The sequence below is a fragment of the Molothrus ater genome, chromosome 4, assembly GCF_012460135.2.
Source record: "Molothrus ater isolate BHLD 08-10-18 breed brown headed cowbird chromosome 4, BPBGC_Mater_1.1, whole genome shotgun sequence".
Classification (NCBI taxonomy): Eukaryota; Metazoa; Chordata; class Aves; order Passeriformes; family Icteridae; genus Molothrus; species Molothrus ater.
This window is the reverse complement of record NC_050481.2, coordinates 41,103,394-41,125,967: the sequence shown is the minus strand read 5'-3', so window position 1 is coordinate 41,125,967 and position 22,574 is coordinate 41,103,394. Positions and strand designations below refer to the sequence as shown.

General features: G+C 36.7%; 1 protein-coding gene across 13 annotated transcripts in view; it reads left to right on the top strand.

The window, feature by feature from the left end:
- Positions 1 to 22,574, top strand: part of SORBS2 (sorbin and SH3 domain containing 2) — a 145,061-nt gene that overhangs the window by 14,868 nt on the left and 107,619 nt on the right. For all 13 annotated transcript variants that reach the window (XM_054514693.1, XM_054514689.1, XM_054514694.1 and 10 more), the window contains exon 2: positions 3,901 to 4,028. The gene's annotated coding sequence lies outside the window, so the exon portion shown is untranslated. The remainder of the gene's footprint in view (positions 1 to 3,900; positions 4,029 to 22,574) is intronic.

The window sequence follows — 22,574 nt, the reverse complement described above, 5'->3', positions numbered from 1 at the left end:
TGTGATTTCACTTCAAACTTGAGAGTATCCTTATGTTTTAATGTAGTTATTTGGTGCTGGTTTAAAGGTATAATAATAATTTTTAGTGGATTCTGTGTGATATAATGGTGTTATTAAACATATTAAAAATTATAACATAGCTGCTTATTATAACTGTAAAATGACTTACAAAAAATGGCTAGGGTTTCAGTCTAACATAAATCTGAAGTCAAAAATGAGACCTCAATATAGCTAAAGACACTTGGTCTCTTAAAGAGAATGCAGGTCTGCTGTTCTGCAGAGCAACAGCAGAGCCAATGCTTTGTGAACCATATGCTATTTTGCAGACCAGTTCATGCTAATAACGTGAGAGTGTGATTCTTTCTACTTGCTATCTTGATCCCTGTCTTTCAAATGCATGAATTATCTGTAGAACACTTCTGTGACAAATTCAGAAAGCTGCTTTGATGCTTGTTTGAGTATAGGCATCCCTGGCACTAAGTTCAGTTAACACGTTTGTGCATTTTTACTTATGTTACGTTATGCAAGATTAACCACAAATAATGTTGTATATGACCTCTGTGTAGCAAGGTATTCCATCCTGTCCAGGAGCATGGCCACCCTTCTTCATAGCTCCATTGCTTTTCAGCAGTGGAGGCTACTGAAAACACACGTGACATTGAAAAATAAATCTTATTTGTAAGATCCTTCAAGTTCCTGTATGTCTAAAGGAACCTAGCCACTTTTGAGGCTAGGTGAAGTCCAGGACAAAGCATGTGATTCATAGCTTTCCTTCTGTAGATTTCGTTTTTTCCTGCACTCTAAAAAATACTCATTTCAGAGATTGAGATGATCAGTTCTATGAATGAACACTCTCAAGGGAGACTTCTGAAAACAGAGTTACATCCATGTTGCTTCCATTCTCTAATATTAAATTCATTTTATGTTACCTGTCATAGTTCAGATGAAATTCAAATTTTATTTGGAAATAAAAAAAAAAATTAAAGAAATCATATCCATACTCCTCGCTTCTTCCTGAGGCAGGTAACATGCAATTCATTTAGACATACTGTCGTACTACTCAAAGGTATTCCAGCAATCTTAAAGTATATTAATAGATTCATGTGTAGAATAATACAAGGAAAAGGAGTCATTACACGTGGCTGTGCAGTGTTCACCTGCATATCTTGAAATGCACAGGGACACTTCTCAAAAGGATTATTCTCATTCAGCCCTTCCATATGAAGCTGTAAGCAGTGACTTCAGTGACTCAACTGTGTTTGAAAGGCTAGGCTTAGAAAAATAAAGATTTCCTTTATGTGAATCTGTGCAGTGAAATAGGTATGCAAATTTTCTTTCAGTATTTTGAGCAACCTTCTGGATCTCTTACCAATCAAGATTGTTTCCTCTGGTTTATGGAAATTTCTGTAGTGTCTGCCCTATAGTGTCTGGCTACAGAGGTCCTGGAGGCTTGCACCAAGTACCTACAGCAGCAGCAGAGCTGTACACTTCTTGGTCATGTTTGAGTTCTAATCAGTTTTGCTAAAAATTTATTAAATCACACTGGAGTGTGTCACTAAAGAAATTATATTGTTAATTTTAGTATTGCTAATAGCCATAAAATGAAAGAGATTTTTGTCAGTCCCTTAAAAGCATAAGGTGACAGTCTTGGTAGTAGTGACATATTTGTCTGTTTTACTAATAAACATACATGTACATTTATCTTTGAGACCTAGATGATATATGTGATATTTCTGACATCTCATGTTTCCTGCGGATAAAAGATGATCTGATTGGTATGCAGTAGCTAAAGCACCTTAGTATATATTGAAACAGTGCTTATATCATGTTTAGTAAATGCTATAAATACTAATATGTAAACTGTCATTTATTTACACAAGTACAGTTGCAGAGAGTGTGTGAAGAAACAAGGTACCAAGATAGGTTAATTGCTGATGGTGACGCAGCTAAGGGAAATCTGTCTTCTGAGAAGGTGCCTCTGAAAAGAAATGCTGAGCTGCCAAGTGTTGTGTATTAAATTGTGTCAGTAGTAAATTGATACTGCCAATAATGACTTTAACACATACTTCTAGTTTTGTACTTGTGCAGTATTAGTATTCAGCATGTGGATATTTATTGATTTAGCTTGTAGCCACCAGATGAAAGCATTATGGATGGCAAGGTAATGTAGAATCTGACACTAGTGGTCTGCTAGATACAGGTCTTGCTTATTTACAAACTATACTGCTTGTTCCACTTGGCATTACAGCTCTCAAGCTGGCTATAACTCACACATTATCTGAAATTTAAGCTATTGGAGTCCTTGAATATCTTTGTTCATGAATCTCAAATCTAAACTGAGCTTTTTATCTTTGCTGGACTAGTTTTGTGGTAAAATGATGGTCTTAAACTGGACATCAGGAATGAAGTAGCAATAATGATTAATTTAACAGGTTGGTATTTAGAGTTTGTGGATTTTGTTGTAGTTTATTTTAACTGCTGTAACACTAAGAATAGCTGAGATCAAATGGAAAGGATGCCTTTGAGCTAAGACAGAAGGAATTTGTGCTATATTTTTACATTTAGCAGCTTTTTCCATTATTGTTTTAAGTGTTCTATAGCTAACGATTTTTATGCAGGTCTTCAGGAGAAAATGTGCTTTTCATGTTTGTTTATAACAATGAGCATTGATTTACTCATTTAACAGTTTAATAAATAGCTTGTGTCTGGCATCCTGTTTCATGTGTCCATATAACTTCCAAACAGCTACTGTTCATGAATAAATCAGAAATTAAGGTGTTCTAAAAGGTTATCAAATGATTGTGCTTAAGTAGATGTGACTGGAAATGTAGCAGATATTGAAACATTTTGCAATCTTACCACACCAGCCTGTTTTAGGTTTTGAGCTGTGAAAGTAAGTCTCATAACTTTTCCTTGAACAAAAATAACAAAATTTTTCAGTGGCCGTACCTAACAGTGTGGTGATGTTTGAGAACTTTTTCTGAGGAAGCAAAACCAAGAATTGCTGAGATATACAGAGGGAAGTTATAGAGAGGGATATGATGGAAGCTTTCTCCTCTACCAGAAGAGGCTGCAAAAAATTAAACAGTGATAATTTTTCACTGACTCAGTTTATCTGTGTTTTCTTAAACTTCAAAGTAATTAGCTTTTATGTACCTGTGAAGCTGTTCAGGGTCTTTTCTTAGAGTCATTACTTTGTATTTATACTTTCTGTTTTCCAGTATTTTTACATTATGGGATGGTAAGTTGGTTGGTTTGCAACATGACAGAGGAGGACAGGAAGATATTTATCATGTCAGTGAATGCCCTGGTCAAAAAATGGAATTCCAGCAGCTTCAGGTCACTAGGCTTGCAGAATAGTACTGTTGCTGAAAGTGGAAACTTGAGATGCAGACTAGAAACAAACTCCTGCCTTCAGTCTTGGTATACTGATTTGTCCTGTCCTTGGATGTGTCAGATATGATGGACTTTAATGCAAATAGAATTACTCCCATCTCAGATGAAATGCTGTGTAGAGAAGGCAAAATATCTTCAGAGATAACCAAACTCAAAAAGTGTTCTTCACATTGAAAAATATCCCTGGTGGTTCATTGTCCAAGCTAAAAGTTATAATCTTCAAGGTCCCTGATCTCCTTTTAACAGTAGCTTGGTTTGGTTCTTTTCATCAACAGTGGTTGTTTCCCGCTCCTTCTGTTTCTTTAAATAAGAAATTGGACAATGAACAAAGTTTTTTTTTTGCTATGGATTTCCTGATTTTTTTAGCTTGGGTTGGGAAGCTGCTTGTGCTGTAGTACATTTTCATTTCGATAGTAGGCAAGCCCATTACTGCTGAAAATAGCTCAAATGTTCTTAGGGAAAAAAAAGCCAGCAGCTTAGACTCTTTCTCTTTCTCTTTTGCAGACTCTTGCACGTGAGTTAAGTTAATTTCTTGAGAGAAACCTTCATAAAGGGCTAAATAAACAAGGTCTATATACACAGAAATTTCTTTCTTCTGCTGCATTTGAGACAGAGCTAAACTCGTCCGTCTGGTAAGTCATACTTTTCTTAAGGATTTGTCTTTTTTCCCACCCTTATGACTTGCATTTCTGAGTTTCTAATTAGTGTTCAGAGAAAACCAGCTTTGGCTTCCTGGTAGTACTGGTGCATTCTGTATATGAAGTACAAAGATCAAGCTCCAAAGGCATTTCTGAGCTGCTTTTACAAACTTCAGAATAGTATCTATTAGTATCTATTCTGTATGGCACTTTGGTATACTAATCATTTATCTAGTGCTTTGTTCTAATTTTGCTATAATGAAGGCATTAAATGTTTTAAAGCAAAAGTGGTGATTATTCTGTCCTAGATTTACCTGTTTGAATGTTCTGCATTTAATAAAGTAATGTAAGAATGTGTATTGCAAAGTATATTCAGTGTCAAGTCAGAGTTTAAAAATAAACTTTCCCAACATTCATTCATGTCTCATTGATTTTTGGTTTCACCTCTTCTAGATAAAGTAGATTGATGTTATTAAGTACAATGCTTTATTTTTCTTGGTGATGTGCCTATTTCATGGGACAGTCATCATACTTATCAGTAGTCTTTAATTGATCATATAATTCTGTAACAGTTCTATTTATGTATAATAGCTTCCCTGGGTTTTGATTGTACAGCTTGAAACATTTTTTTTCCTTTGATTATGAAGTATTAACTGAGTTTGACCCAAACAAAAGTAAGTTTGTCCTCTACCTTCTATTTTTATTCTTTATTGCAATAAAATGAAGAAATTCTTGGAAGAGCAGAAAATGTTTTTCTCTGTGCTGAGGTTTTTCTAAGCAGTTGGCTGGCATTAGATGGCACCCTATATATACCCAGTCCATCTGATCACTTATGCTGCAATGCTTTGGCTTACCACAGTTACTGTGTACTTACATACTGCATGCCCTGGCTCTGCACAGCTCATTTTGCAGGCTTTGCTATAGCCCTGGCATCAGTTTATTTCCAAAAATATGTTGAAAACCGAATGTCATATTTAAAATAAGTATTATATTTAATGCAAAGCAATAGTTATCTTTTCATAGAAAAAAACCAAACAAAACGGATCAACATTCTTGCATAGAAACTGCTTGGAGGCTTTCTAATTAATTTAACTTTTAGTAAGAAGTTTTCCATCTTATTTTTGGATAAAAAGAGAAAAGCTGGAATGGATGTCTAGATTCCATAAAAAATATCTTACTTGTCTTACATTGATGGTTTTCATATTAAAGGAGTTTTTCACCTGAGAATTACTTCTCAAAAAGCTGAAGCTTCTGAAGGAACTTAAGACACCTCAGAGGCCATGCTGCAATTACTCTTTGAGAAATTTAGAAATATGTGATCGCTTAATATGTCCGAAGACATAGCTGGAGGAGAAATTACACATAAATATGCTGGATAATAGACAAAAAAATATATACCAATTATTTTCAATTAAAAACACTGCTTGAACTGTTCAAAGTAAGGACCAGTGATGGTCTGCTAATGGTAATTTCTTAATTCATGTAAGTTTGAATTTACTGTATATTTTGCTTGCAATTTTTGAGTGAATAGTAGGGCTGACTTAGAGGAACTTGTATCTGGCACGCTAGCACATCCCAAACTTTAGCTGAGTGAACTTGGCACAAAATTGAACATAAGAGAGAAAATCTCAAGAGAGCGGTGGAATTCCTTTCCTTGAATAAGTATACCTTAGCATTCATGGGGAACAAATGGTAACATTTTGTGCACGTTTCTGCTTTTGACAATGTGTCTTTGTTCACTTCCCAAAAGGGATGTCAAAATACACTGAAAAAAAAGCCAACAACTTTCTTATTTGAATTTTTCATTTTACTTAATTTAATGGTCCCAAGGAACCCATTAAATCTGGGATGGCCTAACACCATTGTTTATAACTTTTTGTGTATGTAAAAAAAAAGGCTCAGTTAGTGCAGTTTGGTTACACAACTGTGTTCCCTCCTTAGTGTCTTTGTGAGCTTGAATAGAAGGGTAGGAGGCAGTTATATCTATCAGCATTTTATGATGGAATTATTTTATCAAAGTGTCTCAGAAAATATTTTCTTTTTGCCAAAATAAGTGTTATCCAAACAAAATATCATATTACTGAACTGTTACCTTGAGAAACAGAGGATCATGGTAACTTAGATTTCTTGTTAAAAGCTTTGTGCTGAGAAAGACCTTAGCTTAATGTGCTGTTCCGTCATGATGTTACTTCCATGGTGTGGTCTTCTGTTCATTCTGAAGGCAGTGGAGCTTTATGGGAACTGTTCTGTATGGGATTTTCATTTATGATCTAAGCATTACAGCAGAGCATAGTAATGTGGTGAAACGGTATGGATTTAATATGTGACAATGCTGGAGAAGAAAAAGGTGTTTTGAAAACTTGAAATTGAGAACTGGTGATAAAGTAAATGAATCTGAGTAAAAGGCCGTGGTGCAGTCATCTCTTCCTCACATTAACTGCAGACTGGGGATATACCAAAATGGAGATGCTGAGAACATTCATATGTGACATCTATGAGCTGTGTCTGCACTGGACTACCTGGCCATGTGGTATTTTCAGATAGCAACACATAGCTCTGGAAAAAGTTTGTGATGTGATTCTGTATGTAACCAGCTGCTATAGAGGGCTGCAATTTTTATGGCATCCTGGTTATCTCGTGTCTGCAGCAGTGCAAAATTGCAATGCCTCTTTGTTGGCTTTGGAGCTTTGGCTGTGCTTAACCTTTCGATTGATCCAAATGAAACTGGAGCTGGCAGGATTCCCAGCTTCTCACAGTAGCCTCTGCTCATCATCATTAATCTGTGGTTTGGGGGAAGAGAGTAAAATTAATCACTTTATTAATATTCAAGTACAGTAGTCAGCATCTTCTGTAAGAATTAGTAATTTTAACTATAATGTCTAAGCTTTTGGTTGCTTAACTTTTTTAAGAAAACCACTGTCTTTTAGATAAACATTTTCCATGTTCTGCAACTTCAGAAGTATTAATTTTCCATCTTAAAAAAAAAATAATAGTTGCAAGTGAAAAGCAGGTACTTTTGCATATGAAACAATGAATAATTTTCACTTCTGCTCCAAGCCTTGAGTTTCATTTGATTCTAATTTTTGTATAAGTTAGAAAAGTACTGGTTTAGGAATAAAGTTGCATATCATGGCAGAGAATTCACCTTTTTAGCCACAGAACCACAGAGTGGGTAAGGTTGGAAGGAAGCACAGTGAGGTCATCTGGTCCAAAATCCCTCCACTTGTGTGGTTGTACTTTATTTAGAAAAGCATACTTTTAAGCACTTTCTCTTCTCTAAGTAATCTAATAAGTATGCTTTAATCTGTTTTCAAGTGGCTCACATAAGGCATTATCTGTTTATACTTGTAAGACTGCATTTGTCTCCATAATATTAGTGTCTCAAGAATTGGTATGTTTCCTTAGTGATATATGTCCCTAAATGTTTAATGCTGTTAGAATGTTTGATCCTGTGTCATCTTTAGTGCTGGGCATGACTTGGGCACCCCAGCTCCTTCCACACTTGAGACTGCTAATGACTTGCTTCCCAGAAAGGTTCCCTGTAACACTCATTTAGTACAAATTCATTTAGAAAGGAACTGTCCTGGTGCAAAGGAGACTTTTAGCATGTGTATCTTTACTAGTCTGTGCAAAAAGAACAGGTGAAAAAGGCAGTATCAGCTCCAGCCTTTTGAAGCTGAAAGTCCAAGCACCAAGTTGCCATGTGAGGAGCCTCTTGACTTTGAAACTGCTCCTTGAGGCACCTGCATAGGATTCACTCGCTTGTGTGATTTATCTTGATGGATCTAGTGAGCTAAGGCATGAGGTGCAGCTGAGTGCAGCAGAGCTGTATGTGTGACCCTGAATCTCTGTGAGGCGTCTGGGCCTCCTGGAAAGCAGTAGATTTCTTTTCTGAAGTCAAAAGAGGTTGAAATAAGATCCACAGATATAAACAGTTTATGTATCTAACAATGTCCTAGTGTCTTATTTAATTCCTGGGAGGGAAGGAAGCAGAGGAGGTACAAATGGGAAGGTAAGCTGTGTTGCTCATGTAAAGGGACGGTTGATCTGGAGAACGAGTTGTCTGTCTTGATAAGATTTAGTCTTTCAGAACAGTCAAGTTCTGACCAGTGGTTGGAATTTTTCAAGAGTATTCATAGCCTTCAATATATAGAATTAGCTAGTTAATCTTTCCACAGCGATGGTTAGTCAAATAAAGGCACTTGGAACTTGCTCTTACAAATGTGTAAAATCACCTTTTGGTTCCTACTTCCCTTCTGGGTCCTGCACAGAGCTTTCCAGTGCTGAAAAGGGAACCTGATGGCTGATTTTAGGAATGTTACAGCGCAGGCCCAAAGTAATAGTTTAAAAGTGAGAATAAAACTCAGGTAAGACTTGGTTAAAAGCAAGGATATGAAATATGTGTGCTTTAAACTAGAAATTTAGATGTTATAGCTTAAAGTCTGGGGACATTCTAATGTACTGAAAGATTCTGCTTTTTACTGTGACAGAAACAGTGTTTTAAAATTATCTTAAACTTCTGTAAGCAGAATTAAGCTAGTGTTGAAAGTTTTTGAACAATCTTCCTTAAAGTGTGTCTTGACTTCACCTGCAGGCAGGCTCCTAAAAGCCTACCTGCAATGCAACAGCTGGATGTTAAAAGCTGTATCACCACTTCTTATTGATACCTCAATAATATGTTCACACAAAACATTTTGGAGTAATGGCTGTGCATTAAAGGAAAGATTCTTTATTAAAATTGATCAGATGTACAGTTTAATCTACTGTTTGAACTGAAATTCAGTTTTGACTTGAGGGCCAAATTTCTGAAAAGCACTGTTATCAAATACCATTTTTAAAAACAAATCCAAAGACTAACCAAATTAATAAAACCCCAACAAACCCCAAATCTTTGGAATTAAAAGGCTGAAAAGCATATCTAGGCAAACATCTGAATCCTAAAAGGCATAAATGGGCTGTCTGAATTATTTTGACCTTTAGGTCCTCTGTAGTTTGTGTATGCTGGTGCAAAGATTGCTATACACTGACCTCTCCACCCCTATCTGGATTTCCCTCTTTTATGTAAATAGATAAGCATAAATCCAGTGGCTTGGAAATAATTGTACAGTTTCTTGCTTTGTAGCAGCTGACTGCATGGTGATTTTCTAGAAGAACACTTAAGTGACAGGCGGCAGGTCAGCATGGTGTTGATCTGTCTTCCTGGAATCTAGGAAGTCTCATCCAAGTGACTTAGAGTGCTTAGATTTCTGCAGTGAGGTGTGCCAAGTGTTTGGTTGTAAAACCAAATGATCCATCAAGAAAAGTTACATTTTTTTTATAAGTATTAAAATACATATTTTATTAATAAGGAATGGGTAGAACAGCTGAAATCAACAGAGTGCTGACTTCTAATCAGAATTTGAACAAAACCATTCAGCTTACTTCAGACTGAAAATACCATTATATGACATAGGTAAGGAGCATGCTTTTGTTAAATTTTCAGGTCTTTATATTCTCTAGGAACAGGTAGAATGAAAAGTAATAGTGTGACAGTAATGTTCTAATACTTGCAGTCTGTTCTACTCTTAGCAGTAATATTTAAGTGCTTGACCAGAATGTTAGTTTAGAGTTGGAGAGCTGTTTCCAGTTGAAATCTGGGCTCCTTTGAGGAAGTTGTTTATAGGCCAGCAAACACAACAGAGTAAGTTTGAAAGACCTTTGAGTCAGCTGCTTGCACTACTTATTACAACATGTTTTTTAATTGAGTTTACTAACTTGTCTGTCAATTATCTGACAAAGCAGAGTGGCCTGGACAAAGGTTGTTCATATTCTTAAGGTTTTAAAAGATTTGTGTATGTGTCTGAGCCTTTGAACTGTCACAGACAGCTCTGCACTTGCAGAATACTTGTCTGTTCACTGCTACAAGCTCTGTCTACCCATCCGTGCTAAAACTCCATGCCAAGATTGCTAGTGTAACCATGCAAATCACTGTCCTGCTGTGGGCAAGTGAAATAAAGAAAAAAACCTCCAAGTTCAGTGTAAGACCACTGAGTTAAGACAGCGGTAGTTGGTTTGGCCTTCAGATACAGCTGTGCTACTGACATGTCAAACCTTGGGCTTTCAGTCACTTCTCTGACAGCTACTCCATTTTATTGGCAAAGTGTCATCGCCTGTCCCACTGGCATCAGTAAATGTCACTGTGACTAGCTTCTGTGCAGGGTATATTTACACATGGCTTTCAGTCACAGAAATTTGTCTATGTGAAGTCAGTGAAATGCTTTAGTCCATTTGACACAGGCAGCTCTCTGCTGGCAAAGCAGTATCTTCTGAGATGAAACCTTGCATGTTCCAGTCTGGCCTGCCTTCTTCTATGTCTGGAATGAGCAAGACATTTACCCAGCTCTATCTCTCTGTCACTACAGGGTCAGCCCAAGATACATTTATCAATTGACGCTAGGATGGTTTTGGTTTTGCACTTCATTCCAAACATTTTTTTGTGGAATAAGTACTGGTTGGTTTACCTTTTTTTTTTTTTTCCCTAGGCAGTATATGAGGCATAATTATATTTCAGAATTCAAGTGCATATTTGCAAGAAAGGTGTTTGACTAATTGTGACTAGGTAAAACTTCACACTAGATTAGCACTCAATTGGAAGATGCTCAGTTAATGATAGAATACAAAGAATTAAGTTGATGTGTCATACTTCAAAATCTGTGGTACAAAAGACCTCCTTTTGAACCAGATGTCTTTGGCTTTTTTAAATAGGCTTATTTGGGACCATAATGACCTGAATGAGAATTATCTGATTTCTGAATTATATCATTGACTTAGCCATGGATATGAATTGATGGAAAGAGAAAAGAATAACAAGCTGTAACAACAACAAAAATCTTTTCCCTCTGTAGCGGATTACCTTAACACTTAATTCAGTCTTAAGACTTAATCTGTTAAAGTGTTACCTTAAAACTTAATTCGTTGCTTATCAAATTTTGTCTTTTTGGAATAATTCTGCCTTGATGGCTGTGATAAATATAAAACTTAATTTTTTTGTTTTTCTTGCTTTCAAATGGATTTCAGAACTTGATGACCTTTGCTGAAAATAACTTGACTAGCTGGAGCCATAACAAGGCATAACTTTGTGAGTGCATGTGGTAAAGGCTCAGCTGTTTGCATGATATTTATCATTCCACAGATAGGCTAGCTAAAGAAATAGAGGAAATAGAAAATCAGTCACGAGGGTGAAATATAAAACTTTAAAAAACTTTACTAAATTGTTTTTGTAACTAATTATGAACTTGAGCAATTTTTTCACTATTAAAATATTCTTACTCAACTCTATTTTGTGTTTTCTCATCTATATTGGAGATGCATATTGGAACTTCTATAGTTAGTCTGTGATCATGCTGAGGGGCTGTGATAGGTCAAACTACATCTATAAAATTTCCAGTCTGGAGTGTCCTGAGTTTAGTGATGACTTTGTCATATTCTCTTAGCACTATTGCTGAATGTTCAGTGACAATTTCAGTCTTTGGATTGCAAGTACATTGCTTTTTGCAATTCAGCTGCAAGTGAGGACATGGTTATTGTTCGTGCCTGCCTACTAAGATTCCAGTAAAACATTTTCTTGGAACCCACTAAAATATACTGCTTTAATAAAGAATTTTACCAGAAATGTTACTGCTAGCTTTTTAAAAATGTGGTAGACCAAGGTCATGCTACAGTCAAACATTCTGTTCATTACTTCCTAGGATACAATTTCAATGCTTGCAAGGGTGGAGAAATTCTAAGGGTTCATTAAGACCTTTGGTACAGTCATCTGTTTTTCTCTGCTGATGTTTTCTGCCTGTGAGCTTGAAAGCTTCAGAGTGGCTTTCCAGGGCTGTGTCTTGGAGAACCCTGGGATGCTACAAGCTGCTCTGCAAAGGTGAGGGAAGGGCAGCTCCCTCAGTGGCTGCGGTGTGGCAGCTGCTGCTGTGCTCAGGAAGCAGGTGTATCCTCACACATCACCTTATGGCAATACCAATAGCCATTCCTATAAATCCATCAGTACGTGTAAAGGGTGAAGTTTGCTATGTGTGAGGAAAGCCTAATTGAAGGAAAGGAAGGAAGCAGGAAGTTGTCTCATTTTTTTTTAATGTTGCAAATAGTTCAGCGATTGTCAAATGGGCATTTAACTCTATATGAACACAAACCCTAAGGCAGCTTCAGTCTTGACTGAATTTACTTTTCTGAAAGTAAAGGGATTTCAGCCTTGTGGTAGACAAGATATTATATCTGAAGGAATTTTTCACATGCTTCAGGAAAGCTTGGGTGAATAGAGATGCTGTTGCAAAGTAGATTTTGTCAGTGTAAATTCTTGCAGATGTAACATCCCTCTTTTCTGCCTGGCCCTCTATTACAAATTTTTTTTTCAGCAGTATTCCCTTTCACATTGACAGATGCTTAATACTGGGAATTAAAATAGTCCTTGTGAGGAATTAGTTCTGTTTAGACCAGGCAGTGTACATGAACTCATACTGTACTGCTAACAATGCAAGTAAATTTCAAATTACCTTTTAAATTGGCTCTTATATGGTAAGTTATTATATTTTATGTTACTGTATTTTAGAGATTGGGAGTAGCTTTAATGCAGCAATGACACATTTAAAATCAATACTAACTTTGAATAGATAATTTTAACAGTTGTTACTCTTTTGGGCTTTGCCCTTGTGATACAAAGCATAGTGTTTGTTACAAATGGACAGACCATTCTTTGGAAATGACATTTTCTTCTGAGAATGGGTAATTTATTTTGTCCCTATTTCTAATGCCATAATTTATTTAAATACCATCATTCACCTTTGTGGCCATTTCTTAATCTTCTCCTTTTGCTGTTACAAAATAGTATAGTAGTAGGAATATTATTGATGTTAGTGTCTAGAGCAATGTAAACATTATACAGCTAAGAGCAAAATCTTTTGTTACTGTTTGTTTGAAACTACAAGTTGCAAAACATTATAGTATTAAAAAAATACAGAATGTTCTGGCAGGAAATGGTATAATTAGAAATACTAAGACAAACTCAGAATTATTCAGTGCTAGATCACCATGTAATGCAGCTAATGTGGTTAATCAGTTGTCATTCCTTAGCTTCCTTAGTGTGCTAACTCTTCTGGCCTAGACAGAGGTACTAGTTTTGCAGCTGATACGAGGTCTCAGAGAAGCTTGTCTGACTAGTTGCTTGTTTTCAGTGGACCAGTTAAGGACATTAGGCAGTGAACTGTTAGTCTGAAGCACCTTGCACATGAATTCCTTATGAACTGCAGGCCGACTATGCTCACATTTTCAATATAATGTTTAAATCAATATAACCTACCTAACTGAAAGTGTATATGCAAAACCAGGCATTATTTTTTGATCCTAGTTGCAGGATTAGTTCTCATTTATCTCATGTCAAGTTATCAGTGGACCTTACTCAGGGAAAGCAGAAATGACAGGGAAAGGAGATGCACCTTTCATGGTGAAGGCAGGATCCCAGATTGAGCTGAACCAACTTTAGAACTGTGTAACTTGTCTTTGGTAGCCTTTGTAGGAAATGGAGAAAAATGACTGGTTTGTACACAGCCTTCAAATGTAATATACCCCAGTAGTTCCAGACCAGTAGTCTTACCTTTGAATATAACATTGAGTAGACATGAGTGTTTATTTTAAGATTCCTCTGAGATGTACAGTTTTACAGAATCTGCTTTCTGGGTTTCCAATAGATTCCAATAGTATTTTTAAACAAGTCATGCCATTAACTTTTAGAGCAGAAGATAAGAGTGGTATTAACAAATGATAACTCAGCCTTCCTGGGCCATTCCCTGTGACTGCTTTAATGTGTGACAGATCAGTCTTGTCAAAGGCCCGGGCAGGTTCAGATATTGCCTGTCATTGCCCTCTGAAGAAAGCTTGGTTGGTATCCTTCAATAGACAGGGATGAAATATGGAGAAATAAGCTGTCATCACTAAAAGATAGCCTGATTTACTTTACCTTCATACCACTGCATGGCCCACACACACCATTTTTTTTCTCTGTCTCAGTACAAGCAGCACCCAAGCAGTCATGAGGTACAGGATTACATAAAGCCAATAAAAGCACACTGAAGTAGAGAAATCTCTTAAATAAATCATATCTTCCCATACTCTTGAGGTGCCCTGTTTTTAATTCTCTAATTGTAAATTAAGAGTGATTAAAGTGATTTTATTTAATATGAAGTGCATTTTTTTAGCTGCTCAGGTGAACTCGGAGTGAACTAATATGATGGAAGAAAACCTGGTCTAGACAGTCATCTTACATCAGTGCACTTGGAAAATTAGTAGGCATGTGGTAAGCAATGGGGTGTTCATCACAGCAGGTAGCAGATGATTGTCAGCTCTCCCAGTCCCCTGAGCAGAGATAAGTATCCATCTCTGCTTCTGTCTAGGCAACCATATACGCCCGTATGTACTACGTTATTTAAAAGGCTTCTGTTTAATCATAAATGTGACTTTCTTATGCTCCTCCTTAACAACAAGATTTTAGCTGGATTTTGGATAAAATCCTAAAATACTTATGCAAAAATGGTCTTTAGCTGTATAGTTTCTTGAGGAATAGCTCACTAATGTGACATAAGGTTAGCCATTACTTTCTTTAAAAAAAATTTATCCCCCTGCCTTCTACCCTAAAAAGCAGAATCAGTTAAATATGAGCTTAAAACCACAGAGATAGTAGTGCATTTCAAATCCCAAATTAAATTTTACTATACAGCAAAATCTGGAGAACAAACAGATGCAAATTACTGTTTTGATAATTTTGCACTGGAATTTTAAAAATCAAGAGTGTTCCCAGAATATAAAATATTCATAGCTTATATAGAATTTTCATAACCCCTTATATTGGGTGCATCTCAAGTTTTACTGTACTTTGTGTTGTTCATTAAACATTAAAGTATCTTCATATATTGATTTCACACATCATCTTTAATGTCAGATACTGATAATAGAACTTCTAAAACTTGTACTTTGCATATGGAATTTGCTTATTGATATCTATCATAGTTGCTGCAGCCTTAAATCCTGGAGAGTACAGAAACTTGGGATGCAATAAGTAGGAAATCTGTCAGGTCCTGCAAGCAGGTGAAAGACTTAAGATGATGGCACTGTTGATAATATTTAATGTGGTACTAAAGATTGGTCATCAGAAAAAAACTCTTTACAGAAAGAGTGGGCAGGCATTGGAACAGGCTACCCAGGGAAGTGTTAGAATCACCATCCCTGGAAGTAATCAGAAAATGTGTCAATGTGTCCCTTGCAGTCATGGTTTCGTGATGAACACAGTGGCACGAGGTTAACGGTTGGGCTCAACAATCTCAGAGGTCTTTTCCAAACATAGTAGTTCTGTGATCATAAGGATTCTAAGAAAAGAGAATTCCTCCACTGTTGTTCTAGCTTGTTCCGTGAATTCTCCATAGAGCAGTATCCATGATGATTTATTTGTATCCCATCAGGATCTCAGCTGTATCTGGCAAGAGGGAATAGACTAGGGATTTCTCGGTGCAATCTGCACATTACTAGTTTTGGAGGGGTTTTTGTGTAGTGAAAACTAGCTTTAATTTTCACTTTTGGGAAAAAAAAAAGAAAAATTGGAACTCTGTTGTATAGACATGTTGTGAATATACTAGGGGCAAGACCTCTTTTTTATATGTTTTGGCCTCTAAACACTTAGATTATTGTCCAAGAGATGGTCTCAGCCATTGTCTTAAAAGAAGTCTCACAAAATTAGATTAATCTTTTGATAGTTCCTGTGCTCTAAAGGCTAAAAATTAATTACATGCCTTCCTTCTTCATATTGGTTTTGTAAGTAGAAATAATTAGTCATTACTTTTTTAATTTCAGTACCTCATTTCATGCGTCAACAGCAGCACTACTGATGTTGTAATAGCTTCTACCTTATGAATTTCTTTTAATTAGAGAGTACATTTTCAGATTGTTTCCATTTATTGGCAAAATACCTTCCTGTATGAATTTAGGTGGTTATGTTGTTGTTGAGCTCTTGTTCTTAACAGAATTCACAATTCTGAAAGCTACATCTTATATGTGTACTCCTGTTGCAGTCGAGCTGCTTAGGCACAAAACAAGCTTATTCCCTGTGCACAAGGAGGCAAATGCATGTGGATTCTCCTATGCTATGCAAGCTAGCCTAACATTTATCCATGTTCAGCATTTCTGTCAGAAGATTATCAGCAAAACTAACCATGCACTTGTTTAGATTGTTATAAAAAACCAGTCTGTCTAGGAAAATGAAATAGTGACGTAGATGGTACCATTAAATATTTTTTACTCTCACTTAGAAAGGTACAGGTGCTCCTGGAGAGAACCAATGTGAAGACTTCAAATTCTGCTGGAAACCTGGCAGTACTCAAGTGATGTAGAAACTTGAAACCTGTTGCATTAACACTTCAAAGAAATGTAAACTCTTCAAGTCAGGTCATAATGATAATATGCATTCAGGCTTGGGGCAGATGTACAGCAGAGCTTCAAAAGCACTAAACCTGTAACTCAAACCATTACAATGAGCAAAGATGCTCCTTAGAAAGGGATTGAGAGTCCTGTGAAGTAACATTTTAAAAATAATACATCTGAAATTCAGTATTTCCACAAGACTTGGGTTGGACCCACTGAACTTTAGGCCCTTCACTAATGTGCCAGAATTGGGATTCCATATGGAGTCAACAGCAGCTCAGTCAGAAGGAAATTTGATCTGGAATAGGTTTAATCACTCCTTGAAAGTACTCATACGCTTTGCTCACATAAATAGGACTTCCAAAAGAAATTATTCAACTTTAAGTAAATGCAGTGATTCTGGCCTTTAGTCTCTCTTACCATCTCTTCTCACTTTATGCACAAGTGTTTGTGTGTCATGAAGTCTCATTTCTGTATCTCCTAAAAATTTCTACTTTGCCTAAATTTGAAATATCTACCCAAAGCTTGAAAAGACATTCTAGTTGTCCCTAAATTAAAAAGTAGGTTAGCTCCAGGTAGAGGATACAGTATTTCATTTTAATTCCTTATAAAATTTCTATTTTGAAGTTTTTAACTGCCTTGGCCTAAATAGCTGATCCTGTCAATACTGCTGAAATGTAGTGTTTCTGCAACTGCTAAATTGCATGCATTAAAATAAATTAGGATTCCTGCAGGTGTCTGATGAAACAATTTAGAATGTTTAGTTTAAACTAGTTCTGAGCACCCACTCCTGCCAGTATTACTTTACATAAGTGATTTCAATTCTAATTTTCATTTATAGGCTCAGCTTGAGGGAGGAATGTTTGCCTCTGCTATTCTTCCTTGCATGGCTGGAGGAAAACCTGTGAAATAGACATTTTTGGAAGAGACTGAGTCCCCAAAAATAAAAGTTTTCTTGGGCGACACCAGAATTCACAGAAGCACATGCTCAGTTTCCCTTGGCATGACACAACTATGGAGCACATCTCAGGGGAGACTTTTTGTCTAGGCAAGCATGAAAATCCTTTCTGTGCTGAGGCCACCAGTTAGTGTCAAATAAGGTGGCAGTTCTGTTTTTTCTGATAACTAGTAAATAAGCTATGCACAGACAAATCCATTCTGCACTCTGAAAAATTGTGAGTACTCCTAAGTGAGGGAGGTAACAGTAGCTGTTTAAAGTGAGAAGTTCTTAACCTGAGTGTGAGGTGTAAAATGACAACAAAGGAATTACTGTGAAATTAGCTTTGTACATGACAGAATACTTTATTTGGAATATATTTCACTTCAGGGCACCAGTGCCATCCATGGGAGATGTTCAAAACTTAAAATTTCCTTTGACAGAAGAAAGACCTTGGAATTCTCTTCCCCACTGCTGTCTCTAGAATCAGTGCTAGAATCATGCACACACCCTAAATCCTGTGTGCATGGCTTCGCTAAATGAGCTTTGTCTTCCTAATGGTAACCTTCCTACACCTAAGGGATAACAGGTGAATTTTGACAAAGTTGGAACAAGGTTTTTAATTTAAAAAACAAACAAGCAAACAAAAAAAGTTGCTGAATGTGCTAGTTTTAAAGAAAATTCATAATGTTTTTTATGCAGTGGTAGAAATCTTTCAAAAGATGACCTCCTAATACCCTGAACACTGAAATTTCAAGTGAACACAAAAATAAACATGCAGACTCTAACTTTTCTTCCTTATTTAAAGGAAACAAACTGGTAAAACACCTTAAAATAACAAGCTATCTCTTCAATTGTAAATGTGTAATCAAGTGCAGGATATGTTGACTATTTATTTTATGTATTAATAGATTTCCAATGGTTTTGGAGTCCTGAGTGGCTTTTCATTATCAGAAGTTTTTGATGACAGGAATGTATCTAATTTAGTTATCTGAGAAGCAACATAGTTTGAATAATCAGCTTTCCACTTTTAGAATCTCTTGGTAGAGAAGACACAGTTTTTCCATGTTAACTCATCTTTGAACAGAATTCACACCAGGTTGTCAGAATTTTGCTTTTAAATCAAGTATTGTTCTAAAAAAAGAGTTGATCTGCAGCACCATCTCAGAAGCAGAGAAAATCATTAAGTTTAATTAGGATCAAATATTTGTTAAGCACTGGTAGATGAATTGAGTCTATTCAGTAACAGAGAAATTGCTTTTGGGTAATTTGCTGTAGTAGTAACACATGAGGCATGCATGATTGAATAAATCTGCACAGAGATCTTTTCTATAGGGAGTTGTTTTTCTGTAGAGTAGCAGCTTTATTTACATATATATGATTTTTCCATCATTCTTAGATATCTGAATGAAAATTTATTTTGAAGCCTCACTTGTTAAATTGATAGGTTAAGGTTCCTAAAGGTATTATATCTCCTCATACATTCTTAGGTGTCATTTTTCACTTGTAGCAAATGCAAGTATGCAGAATTTGGTAAGTGACATGATGAGAAACCCATGAAGAGTTTGTGCAATGCATTTTTAGTGTCTGAGTCTACTATTCTGTGATAATGTAACAAACAAGAACCCAGGTAGGAGAACAGAATATGAATTATGGCCTAGGCCTTTTGCATTACAGCCTTTTGGCTAAATTCTGGGCCTGTCCATGAGATGTATTTCTTCTTTATTTACTGGAAATCAGTCACTATTGAGAATAAAAAACTTAATTCTGTAGCTTAAAGGTGCAACCTTGAATGTTTTCTAAGGACCTTCTTTATGATTCGGGTTCAGAGTTGTCTCATTTTGAAGCTACAGTGCTGTATTTTGTCTTTAGTAGAGACAAACAGGTAAAACTAAGTGTAAATGCACAAGATGGTATGTATAAGCTGAATGGAGGAAATTAACTAGCAGTGGTCTGGACTTATTTATCAGCTGTATGACCTCTAGGTGGATGCAAAAGCTTTATCTATGTTACAGGATTTCAGAAGAATGACAATCAATTTTTTCTTGAGTCTCAATCCTAGAACAGTTTATCAAGATTCATAACAGTAAGCACTGATAGGGTAATCTGACTTGTTTTTAGAAAAAAAATTTGAAATTAAGGCTGGCCTTTTCCCAAAACCAAGAAGCACTGCTCAAAGGGAGTTCATTTCTGCACTTAGTCTCTAAACCCCAAAGAAATTATCCTTGCAAACTAATGAAGATAAAATTAAGCACCGTAGCCTGTGGCACCTCCTTCAAAGCTTTAAATGTAAATGTAAGGGTTGGAATTAGGTCAACCATTTTCTGGATATATTTTTCTAATGGTGCTTAGTGTACTACTGAAACTGTAGAAAGCAGTAGTTTCTGGCTCTCTGAAATTGTCAAGGAGCAGTGGAAGGAAAAAGTTGTTTGAGAGTGGCCTCATGGCTTTGAGTGCAGCATGTTGATGGCATTTCAGTTCCAGTCTCTCAGTTGTCACTAAAAAATGTGATGGAGTAGTTTTATCCCTGCTAATGAAGTGAGGAGTTTGAAAATGGGGGGATCCACACATGAAAGACACCAAAGTGCTGGGCTAAGATCTCTGGGTAACATCTTTGTTTGTCAGCAGCCCATACCGGTCAGTGGTGGCCCCAGCAGTGGCCAGCCTTCTTCAGCATTTAAGCAGCAAGTGAGAAGAAACTGCAGTTTCTCAGGTGTAGTCAGGGCACTGTAATTGCTGTCTTTGAATGGATCAATGCACACAAACTCTGAGATCATTCAGACTGGGGAAAATTTTTGTGCAGTCTGTCACAGCAGCCAAGCTCTTTGCACTCAGATCCCTCAAATGTAGGGGGCCTGGCAACTGATTCAGCACAGGGACAGGCATACTGCTTGCTGAAGGTGATTGTGAACAAGCCACAACAAAAGGGCTTGGCAGTGTTAGCCACTGAGGATTCCTTTTTAATTGTGTGTTCCAAAATGGTCAAGAAACCCCAACCCAAGTTTTTGCATAGTGCCCTTTGTCCCATTGTGCCCGATTCCTGAGTGCTTTCCAGTTAATTGTATTAACTTTCTCCTACTGAGATGAGCACAGTTGGTTAGAGAACACCAAGGTTGTGGGTTCAATGCCCATATAGGCCATTCATTTAGCAGGTGGAGTCAATGATTCTTCTGGGTCTCTTCTAACTCAGAATATTCTGTAAACTTCTGTTGGTGTAATGAAGATGTCCTCAGAACTAAACCTGGTCAAATAAGGTAATTGCTAATTTTGGTGGCTGTTGAAGAAAAGGTATTTCCATAAAGTGTTCTGTCACAGGATGGAAATGTTTTTATTAAGCTTTACACAAATATTTATATATTTTATTAAGTTTTATACAAATATTATTCTACTTGGAAAACTCTACCTGAGATAACAGCAGATGTATACTTTGTAACTTAGCAGCGATGCCGCTCAAAACAGGGCTTGTGAGTTTCTCTAGGAGACAAAATAAGAACATTCAGGAGCTGCATGGGTTCTGGTAATAAGGGCAGATATTTGTGTTTGGGGATAGCATTGGGGTAATACAAACCAGCAGTTACTCTAAAGCTTGCCACCTCCTCCAAGCCTAGGCAAATATTTCACAGCTCCTGGTGTCAAACTCAGGATTTACTTTTACAGCCAAAAAGCAGATATGTGTGCAGAAACAGGAATTTATTGTTAGTCTGTCAATGTTATGAATTCAGTCAAAACAGACTAGTACTGTTACTGGTTAACTGGCCTGCTTCTTTTACTGGTAATGGCAAGAATTCCATTTACTGTGCTGTTCTGGACTTGGCAACAGAAGCATAGAAGTTTGAAGTTTCCTGTGGCCTGTCTATCATCTTTGATTTTGGGATGAAAGTGATGCCTCAAATCTTAGCATTTTTTGAGTGCACCTGGAATCTCCTCCTATTGGGGTTGTTGGCTGCCCAGTGCTGTCTACAGCCAGATTTACCTTCTGTTTCATGTTTACCAGAGTGACTCTAATGAGTTTTTTCTGTGTCAATTATGTTGGTTAGCAGTTTTTTCATTTCTTCTAGTGAACTCTTGGTTATGAGGCCTCCAATTCTCTAGTCAATGGTTTTGGAAACAGTTTCTTTCTAATTAAGCTTTCAATTGAAATTTACTATCTTTGTAGCAGAGTTGCAATTGCTGTGATCAGAGAGATGATCTCTGGGACAGTAATTCAGAAGAAAGTTTAGCTACAGACTTACACACTTACTATATGGCATCCTATAATTAGATTTAATTGTATTGACCTTTAAAGAGAATGTGATTAATCTGCAGTTTTAACCAAGGAGAAAAAAAATCACAATATAGTGTCAGAAGAGTACTTGGGTACTTTTAATAGGATTATATACAGGTGGATAACATTGAGCCTGTTATTATGGTGAAAGTGTCCTTTAGTAGATAATAGTAATAAGTATTTTTTTAACTGTCGAAATAATATAAATTACATACTGGAATTGCACAGTCAAACAAATACTATATGCCTTGTTTCAAATTAAGAGGAAATAGTCTTTTCCACATTTGTGAACATACCTTTCTGCCTTCTTTGTGGGAACTGTATGCATTAAAGTTTCTGGCATTGCAGCTCTAGTACCAGAAAAATGTGAGAACTAAGACCTCTGTAAAACCAAAAGCAGATATGTCATTTTTTCTGCAAGAATGCCTTGTCCATTAGAAATATGGACTTATCATGACTCCCCAACAGCTGCTATTTAAAAACTCCACTCTACAGAGAGCAGCTGAGCCACTCACTCTGTAGACTGGGTTGGAATAAGCATGTCTGATGAGCATCTGAGAATGATAGCTGGAAGGCAACACTCCTGACAGCTGGAGCAGTTAATACAGGCACTCATGCCTAGTGTTGTGCAAAGCCCAGCACTTGAGATCCTGGTGAGTAGATGGGGAGCATGGCAGGGTACAGATGACACAGGATGCATTTTCAAATTCGGTCCATAATTATCCGCACCATTTCATGTGTGTGATACTAATTGCATACATAATTTCTGGCATGCTGGTCCTCATGTTTACCCAACTACGGAATTTACATGTGACTTTTCTTTGTGCATATGCAAATTTTTTCACTTATTTTCACATGCAGTCATCTGAAAAGATGAGGGCACACTGCTGTATTGCAC